Source organism: Oryzias latipes, chromosome 1 (assembly GCF_053564925.1).
Source record: "Oryzias latipes strain Hd-rR chromosome 1, Olatipes_Hd-rR_3.1".
NCBI lineage: Eukaryota > Metazoa > Chordata > Actinopteri > Beloniformes > Adrianichthyidae > Oryzias > Oryzias latipes.
Window position 1 is genome coordinate 21628856 of NC_136237.1, and position 10132 is coordinate 21638987.

The following is a 10132-nucleotide window of genomic DNA, read 5'->3' on the forward strand; positions in this document are numbered from 1 at the left end:
TAGACCCCCAGCCCCCACTCTGGCAAACATCTGGGGTGGGGGTGGGGGGCTCTTTATAGGACAGGAGCTTTGACTAAATCAAATCCAGAAATGTGTCATATCTGGCAGAGCCGTCTGTTTGACCTTCCGGACATCTGCTTTGGTGAAATTGTAGTTTTAAAAGTGCTTTGAAGTGATCTTGCGGGTTGACTTGTAAAGAGGCCTGAAGCGCTGTGCCTGTTTGCCTTCTCCCAGGTGTGCTGTGAGCAGAATCTCAGGTTATTTTGGAAGTGATTGTTGCAGCAAAATTGAAAGTTTTGCTTGTGCTTCTGAGATTCGGTGGAGTAGGATGCCAGCTTTTCTGACACTTCTGTAAACATCTCATAAACAAGACAAGTGTTCCTTGCTTCATCCTAAAAGCAGATTATGGTGAGAAAAAGTTCTCATGATGCACCCAGAGTAACTCATATTCTAATATTGATGACGAAATGTATTTTTTTATTTAGTAATAAACAAAGAGTTTCTTTGCATGTCATTAATGCTGTTGGCTGAACTAATACCTGGTTTGTTTTTATCCTTTTTCCAGCAGACTTGCAAGCATTATCTCTGCAGTCTTCTGCAGTGGAGACTCATTAGTGTGTCTGCCCACGACTGTCTCTGTGGACTGAGACTCCATTCAGCAACCAGCTAATGAATTAACATATACAGATGAAATGCCAGCTATTACATTTGAATGAGGATTAGAGAAGCAGCAGGACACTAATGGACGGCAGGACTGGTAGTCACTTTGAACAGTCACATGGACCTGCATTTCTCCAGATGCATTTTTTTTCTTTCATTGCCACTGCTATCGCAGTGTTTATACATCTGCATCCGGGTGTCTTTTGTAAATATGCTTTTATTGCTTTATGATGTTTGCAAAAATGTTGCTTAAAATAACCAAGATTCCAGACGGATTCAGTGTGTGCACTGTTGCACTCATCCCATGGCAAACATTCTTTTATTTTTCTCCTTTGGTGACCAGTTTTTTTGCATTTCAGCTGCCATTGTCTTTTTAAAAACTTTTTTTTCTCCATTTGAATATGTTAATTCTGGTTTAATTGTCATTCAGAACCACCTGGTAGTCCTCTGCTTGCTGACTGCTGCTGGTGGACCTCAGTTTTTTTTTTTTTTTTTGCCGTGCTCTTCGGAAAGCAGACAACAGAATTATACCAAACTCTCTCCACAGGTTTTCTGTGTGACTCATTAGAGCAGGTTGTAATATTTGCTCTCCCTGGGAGATTATACGTCTTTACGAGGATTACCCAGGCTGCTCAAACACTCCCCTATGTGAGAGGCACACACACTCTGACCCACATGGGGAAGCCCTTGAAAAACTTCTCTCTGTCAATTAAAATTTAAATTAAAAACTTTGAAATATATTTATGGTCTCTTGAAATGACAAAAAAAAGTAAAATCATCTTAAATGTTCGAAACCAGATTTCATTTATTTGATTTCTAAGTAACATTTCAGCCTGATTAAACAATACATAAGGGCTCAAACATTTCAAACTTTCAAGATTTTTACAACTTTTAGAATACAGTTTTTTCATGGCAAAATGGGGTATAATGCTATTCAATTAATATGATATTTTATCTAACCATTTTTTTAAACATGCATAATCCCTTTTGAGGTCATGAAGTTGCTGGGGCCTATCCCAGCTACTGTTGGGGAAAGGTGGGGTACACCCTGGTCAACAGTCTGTTGCAGGGCTTATATGATATTTGGATTTCAAATATTTTTATTAAATTTACTAAAAATTTCTAAGCTTTCTGCATGGGACTTTGACAAGTTTTCCATATTTGACTTTTAAAATTGTTCCTCTTTCGGCTTTTCCCATCAGTCGCATGGTAAACTTGGCAATGTTTTACGCCGGATGCCCTTCCTGCCGCAACCCTCTCAAAGCAACCGGGCTTGGGACCGGCACAGAGGTAGAGAAGGGAACAGGGAGCAGCCTGGATTTGAATCCTGGTTTCACGGACGTAAGGCGCCACAAACCAGCACAAGCTAAACCGGCTCCCCTATTTGACTTTTAAAATAGTTTAAAAAAATGTTCAGAGAATTAACATATTTTGTGAAAATTCAATAATATTGAGCATTTTCTACAAGATTTTGAAAAATAAAATAACATTAAGATTCTATTATATATTCAAAGTATGAGAGTATTTTAAAGTATATTGAAATGAAAGTAAGACCCAGAAATGTTGGATTCTATATTTTGTTTTCTGTTTTTGCTAATTGCATTAATGTAAGTCATGCGTAGGAAAAGACTTTGACTGGAAGATCTTCTGAGGGCAAATTTGCTTCTAGTTCAAAACTTAACTTTCAATTTTTACTATGGAAAGTTAAGTCTCTTTTAAAAAAAAAATTCTTTTCAAAACACGGAGAAGTTTACTGGAATAAAATTGACACTTTTTTGATGGGCAGTAAGAATACATATCAAATAGCTGAAGTTTAAACAAATGCGGTTACATGGCCAAAAGTAATCGGAATGAACACCTGATCAGAATAAAAATGCGTCATGTAAACACGCCGTTCTGAATACTCTGCCCCAATCAGACTCAATCGGATCAAAATTTCTGTCGGATCGAAATAAGGCCGATTGTTGATCCGATCGTGTTCATATGAACAGTTTATTCTGATCGTGGGTCACTACTGCGCTGGCTTTGCATAATGCAGAGACGTTGTGCCGCTCCAGAGCAGCAGGACTCGTAGCTTCGTCTTTGCGGGCAGGGGAGGCTGCTTTGTTACAGTGTTCGCACCAGAGGAGGCTTCGGACCGCAGTTCATCCGGCCGCTCAGCTTAAGCGAGCAGCCAAGCAGACGAGCGGCTTTAAGACTGTTATGTGAGCTAACGGCGGTGGCTTTTGAAGGGAGAAACGATGCCCAGTCCTGAGAAACCATGTAAACAATCATGTGAATTTATGTTTCCAGTCCTGTCCAGACAGAAATAAGGGGCTGATGTTATTCCCACATATTTACACTCAGTCAAGGTGCACATTGCGGCATTGCCCGCATAGATTTTAGGTGCATCCATGGCTAGATGTTGTTGTTGGCACATATTAGCCCAACCCTAACCCTACTTCCAGCTCCGTTCAGCCAAAAAGCATGGATTAAAAAAGATTTTGAGCGAACATGCACTTTATAATAATCATAACAATAATAAAAGAACCTTTAGAAGATCATCTCGCTCTATGCTGCAGGTTTTTTTGTATACAACGGAACTCAACATTTCTTCTTCTACGGTCGTTTCCGGTATTTTAGAGAGTTCTGCGTGTGTCCAAATGATTTATTCCGACCGAAGGTGTAGCGTATGTAAACGTTTGTTATAATCGGATAAGGTATTTCTGGGCCCATGTAGTACAAGGTTCAATTCTAATCCAATCTTTGATCTGATCAAAGATATTTCGCACATGTGACCACAGCTAATGTGTTGTAAAAGAGGGCTAGTGGGATTGCACACCTCTGAATAATCATTTTGTCTTCATGTTTTGTGGTTTTGCAATTTTTTCCTTCTCAAATTTAAATGAAGTGATCTTTAGAAGAAGGATGTAGAAGCATCATATTTTATTGAGAGAACTGTGTCGGCCTTTGGTATGTCTAAAATTCCCCGAAGAGTCACCATAACTTTAATATCTTGTTTGTTTGTTTTTTACTGACAAAACAAATATGTACATAAAAAATTTAAATAAACTGGTCTACTTTTAGTGTTTTAAGAAAGACACTAATGCGTTTGTTGTTTTTGGAAAGTAAATTTCAGTTCCAGTTATTGACTGTTCCAACAAATCTTTCAAATGGGTTTCTATCCAGACCCTTTTTTACATTCAGAAGGTCATGAAAGTATTGTAAATTTGTGCATTTTTAGGAATTGAAACATATGTTTAGTTTATAATCTAATTCTGCCCAGAGTTCCATGAAGTAAACGCAGCAGAGTAGGCATTGAGAGATAAAAGTGCCGTGATGTCTGAAGGCTTTTGGGTGGACGCCTGTGTGTGTTTGCAGTGCTGATTGTGATCTGATGGGTCAGTTCATTGTCCATCGTTACACTGATAGCTGACCTGTTGAAGGTCATCAGTGTTAATGAGCGCTGCAGCCAGCCAAAGCTTAATTACTCTTAAGACTCTTTATCTCTAACTGGCAAATGCAAAACCTAATGTACTTTTATACACATGAAGAGAAACGCCCTGCCAATACACAACAAATGACCCCGCATCACACAATCTGAGTCCCAGGAAGAGTGAGGTGTAAAAAAAAAAAGCGCAATTCCTATGACAGACTTAGCCTAAGTCTGTATTTCTGGGGTTTTCCTTCTTGCTTTGACAACAGTTTGAGGGCTGACTACAGAGGAGTGATGGAAAGCTTAAAGGTCGAGGGTCAAACTCAATAGGGAGCGGCCTCTAACCCCCGGGATGCCACCAGTCAGGAGCCTCACGAGCCACAAGTCAGTAGTCTGCCACACAGGGTGGAGTTTGATTACTTCTGTGAGTATCGTTTGGACCTCTCAGGCTCTTGAGAAATAAACCGCTTTAGGAGTCAATAGAAACAAAAGTAGCATTTCAAACAGACTAATGACAGCCACTTTGATAGTCTGGAGTCCTGTCCATTCTATACATCTATTGTCTTTTATCACGGTCTTTGGAAATTGTCGTAGTTGTTTTTTTTAGCGGTTCTAGTTGCAGTTGGTCCAGAAAACCCTCATCAATCAGAGGAGGGATAGCTGGAATCAAGCAGGACGGATGCTCATGAGGACCAGAGCTAGAGTCCACTGGACGTGTTCTCTGTAATTCTCAAACGACCTAAAAATGTAAAGAGCCGTTGGCTGAAACCTTCGACGGACATCTGCGCACATCGAAAATGAACGCAAGAATCACTTATGAATTGAAAGACCGAAATTTCATAGGTGGAAAATGCGCAAAATGTACATTGTGGCTGTGTGACACAGCCTTAACATCTGTGTGAAGCTACATACACACTAGTCATGTGACAAATGTTCAAGAATGCCCTCAACGCGGATTCTTGGCCCATAGTGTTCACACTGGACATGCAGAAAGGGCCTTTTTCTCTTTCTACTGTTTACTACTGCATGTCTGCCCCCTGCAGTTGGAAGAGGCTTGTTGTAAAATGTCAAAGAGGTCCAAATCTTGCAAATCTTGCTCCAGGCGTCTTCTTTCACAGCTGTATTCCAATCTATGAAGGACTTGGTGTCATATAATTCAGAATAAACTGCAATTATTAATATCTCCTCCATGATAATTTCTAAATGATTGGCACTTTGGTCAATTCAAATAAATGCCATCCTTACGTCACTACTAAATCCAAGTCCCTGATTGGTCAAACATGGTGCCAAAAAGTATGTGTGGTTGTAGATCATCAATTAAAGATGTGATTCAAGACAGTGATTACATTTTAAAACAACAATCGTGTGGTTAAAAAAATCATTTGAAGTGGACAATTATTATCATCTCAAAAAGAACTTAAATACCCTCAGGCAAAATGGGATTTTAAACATTAACAAGCTAATAAAAATCCATTTATCTTCTATCTTGAAATATGAGTTTATCTAAAATACAAAGAAACAGCACCAACCTCCTGACATCTCTGTGTTGACTGATTCAGCTTCAATGCATAGACATTGTCTGATTACAGAATACGTTATTAGTTCATCTAAAGCTCAAGTTTTTTTCTTTGCAAATATCAAAAGAAGTTTTGATCTTTTCAGATAAGACTTTAAAACTTCATTTTAAAGTGTGAACGTCTTTGAAAACTTGCAAGAACATGTGAGAAGCAGGGAATAGAGCTGGGAATTGGTTTGACAGTCTCTGAGGAAGCAGAAAGTGATGCTCAATTTTTCTGCATATCCTTTGGCAGGATCGGCTTGACTTGAGCAGAAGACATCCTCTGGGTTATGGTTGGTCATATGCCTCAGTCCCTATAGGAGCAGAAAATAAGAAATAAGGTCAAGTTTGGGTTTATAACAAATGGGGAATTGTATTCTTGGACATATACAGTGTACAGGTAGTTGTAGTGCTCTCTGGTCACAAGACAGAAAACTAATTAAAGAATATATTAGATCATATGTGGACTATTGTCACCTAAAGCTAGATATATTTACTTTAGAAACCTTTTGTTATTGAGCTGCTGTTTCAATGTGTTGTGTGATGCCATATTGGATTTTACAATTTTTTTTGTGTGTGTTCTCTTTTTATGCAGCCAGCTATACAAAATATACAATATGCTTATTGTTGAAAGAGTGTTTTTTCCCAAAATGGACTAAAATTGACCTCTATGAAGAAATACTGATGCATCCATTCAAGACAGATAAGAAACAGTGTTTGGGGCTTTTAACGGATTCCCTCTGTCTGACTTGTTTGGAGATTTCTTTTTAAACTGTCCAAAAAACTAAGAATGGAACTAAGAGTAAGCATCATCACTAAAGACCATGTTTGTTGTTTTATTTCTTACAGCAGAAGACATTTGTTTACCTGGACGACCATATCTTGGCTCGATGCAAACTGAAGCCAGGCCAAAAAGGGAAAAAACCAGGAAGGCGATGATGATAAAGGTCAACTCAAAGCTTGTGAATGGTAGTTCCATCTACACAAAACTTAACACAAAGAACACGGAAAGGATTCAATAAAACACAAACTGACCAACTATCACATATTAAATAATGTCATTTATTTGTTTGCATCATTTCTACTCAATTTAAAGAAGGAACAAGTGGGGAAAAAATACCTAGGTGTGTCCACTAGGGTGCATTGTTCTCTAATTGAACAGTAACTGTAATCATCACCGACACATAGAGAGAATAATAGTCTTTTATTTGTGAATACATTCAGCTATATACCTAAATAACACGAGAAGAACGTAGTTCAGAAATGTGAATTAATATCATTATGAGAATTATTAAAACAGATATTATTTAGTTTCAATACGTGGCTTTTAACATTTTATCAAAATCATCTAAAAAAAAAAAACTTTCAAAATTTGACCACAAGCTAATTTACAACACTGATTTGTTTCTGCAAATACAAAACTATGAATATTAACTCTGGTTTAAATTAAGATGAAAAGTAAATAAATAAAATGGCTCAGTAATGGACATCTATTAATGTCTAAGTTAACAATTCACAGTTACATTGAGGTTAACGAAAAGTACCACATGGGAAACTTCTTCATTACAGCAACATGTACAGTTTAGTAATAGGGCTACTTTGTGATGTGTTTGTCTTTCCATCCATTTTCTTTACCTGCTTTATCCCTTTCGGGGTCACAGGGTCACCGGGGCCTGTCCTGACCACTGTTGGGGTTCACCCTGGACAGGATGCTAGTCTGTTCCAGGGTGTGTGTGTTATTCTTTCAACCAAAACAAGTTGAAGAACAAATTCTTTTTTCTTGATTCTTTCTCTGGTCTCCATTAATTTTTACATCATAAGCGCGAATTTGCAAATGACAACAGATATCAATATAATGATACCTATTACACATTTTTTTCTACTCTACAAACTGGGCAGACAAAAAAATCAAAAGACGTGTGTCGTCTTAGACTTACTTTGATTGGTCCCAAATGCGAACTTCAAAATAAAAGTTCAAAATACTGGGAAAAAAATAAAAAAGAGAGAAAGAAAAAAGAAGGACAGCAAGTGAGAGACTCTATCTAGTATATCACATTGTTTCATCCAGGAAGCAAATTACAAGTATATCCTCAACTACAGTGCAAACACAGGTTCAAAGTTCATGAAGGAAGACTATACTAATAAAAGCTCAGTTAATGTAGCCCAATATTACAACACAGTTGTCTCAACGGGCTTCGCTAGTTGTGCAAAACATAAAATCTCTTTGAAAATACAAAAGCTGATTGCTAAACTAAACTAAACTAAACTAAACTAAACTAAACTAAACTAAACTAAACTAAACTAAACTAAACTAAACTAAACTAAACTAAACTAAACTAAATTAAACTAAACTAAACTAAACTAAACTCAACTAAACTAAACTAAACTAAACTAAACTGGGCATTTCTGCCCTTAGACCCTCCTTCTCAGAGGGTCTAACATTACAAAACAAAAATGAAAGGGCTGCAACTTGGCTCAAAAAAACAGCAACACCTTTTTGACACCTACGTGTCATTAGAGTTTACTTGGAGAAAAAACTTCTCTTTTGCCTTCTTAGATGCGTCATCAGTTCCATCACACCAGCAGCTCCTCTCTGTGGGGTATCATGCTGGTTTCTGCAGGGTATAAAATAAACACACTGTCATTGGCCTTCCTTTAAAATAACTGTATTTTACATGATTAAAAGAAGACAAAGTTTGCAGATTTAGGAATATGTTTTGTTTGCATGATTACCACAAATATGCCTTTTTTATTATCTGTTATTTTATGATCAAAGAAAAGCATGAGGCATAAGGATATGTTTAAGTTTTTACTGCCTTTCTAAAAAAACAAAAATAAAACCCTTTTTTCAGAAGAACTTCCCTCATGTTTTCAAATAACAGTTAGGTGGAAGTGGAAGAAAATTAATTTCTTGTAACTTAGTTGGGACTCTGCATTTTTTTCTTTTTATGTTTTCAGAAAACTTTTGAAATTAGGCGGTAACATCAAACTCATAAAGTTCTAAAGTTTTCCAGTTTTGTTATGTCATGTGCTTTAAAAATTATTATAAAACATTAGCAAATGAATTACAAACTACGTCATTCAGTTTCACAGATCTCCTAATACAGGGGTTCTCAAAGTTTTTGTAGCGGAGGGCCAAATTAGGAACTCGACATTAGACTGGGGGCCAATTATGGTAAAAAAAAAATGGAAATAAGAGAAAAGTTGTTTTTAATAACAATAATGACCAAGTGTCATTTGTACAGTTAACCAGGCCCTCCAGACGTTTTCCCAGTTGCAGTCGGTGGTTGCTGTCCAGATCTTCTACTCGTCTTGTAATTGTTTCATTTGACAGACTTATTTCTTCAAACTTTTTCTTTTGCTCTGGACCAATAATGTCAGCTACTTTCAGCATCCATCTTTTTTACAAACTCCCTGTGACTTAAGGTCTAGCTACCCCGGGCCATTTCCAAAGCCACAGCGTAGCTAGCTTCTGTCACAGCTTCACTGGATTTAGACATTTTTGTAAACATCTGCTGTGCAGCATAGCCTCGTTGTTGTTGTTGAAGCTTATTGTTGCGCCGGTAAATTTGTCATAGTTTTTATGATTTGTAACATAGTGACGATTTATAGTGAATACTTTGAGCATTGCATTTACTTGCTTGCAAATCAGGCACATTCAGCCCTTAAGGGACGACAAAGTAAGCATTTGTTCACTTGGCAAGAAAAAGCGCATTTTCTTCTCGCCAAAACAACATTTTTCCTCAGAAGAACTTGATCTGGCTCTTTTTTAATGAGGGCCACAAAAAATGTTCCCGCGGGCCGCCATTGGCCCCCGGGCCGCACTTTGAGAACCCCTGTCCTAATGAGTTTAAAAGCCAACTGACATATTTTTGAAAGTTGTGTAAGCGTCTGGCATTGGCAAAAAAAAAACAAATGCGATGGGAAAAATTATGAAAAAGCAAAAAGAAGCCTCCGCTCTCATGTGTAATTTGAAAACATACTGTTAGGGTGCATATAGTCCTCATTGATCATCCCAACCAGTGTGAAGAGGGCAAAAACCAAAAGGGAAAACATGATAGTTAACACCTCAAGCTCAGTTGAAAGAGAGGCCATCTACTTGTAACCCAAAGCAGCAGCTGCAAAAATGAACAAAGCCAAGACGTCAGCTCAATAGCCAGCTGGAAATTTAAAAAGGAAAATTACAGTTTAAAACTCACCGGGTGTTGTGTGAAAGCAGTTAGGTACAAATTTTAACGCTTCATCACAAAAACATGTTCAGTGACTCTTGTCTTTCTGTGTCTCACACTTGCAGAGAAGAAAAGAAGATGTGCTAACTTATACATCCCCTCTCAAGTTCAAGTGAGATCACATTTAACCTAATTATTGATGGGCTGTGTGGATGTAAGCGGATGCTTACGATGTAAGATTTCTGACCTCTTTGGCATGTTGTATAAGAATATTCTCAGAGTTTTTAAATAAGTTTGTCTTTAGTTTGTTCTAAACTGAAATCGTAAAAA

General features: G+C 37.6%; 1 long non-coding RNA gene across 1 annotated transcript; it reads right to left on the bottom strand.

Moving 5' to 3' along the window:
* Nucleotides 1–1497: 1497 nt before the first annotated feature.
* Nucleotides 1498–7968, bottom strand: LOC144994199 (uncharacterized). The gene is made up of 3 exons (XR_013657631.1): nucleotides 7571–7968; nucleotides 6501–6622; nucleotides 1498–5947 (listed from the first exon to the last, which is right to left on the bottom strand). It is a non-coding gene; the product is annotated as an uncharacterized LOC144994199 (long non-coding RNA).
* Between the last annotated feature and the right edge of the window lie 2164 nt (nucleotides 7969–10132).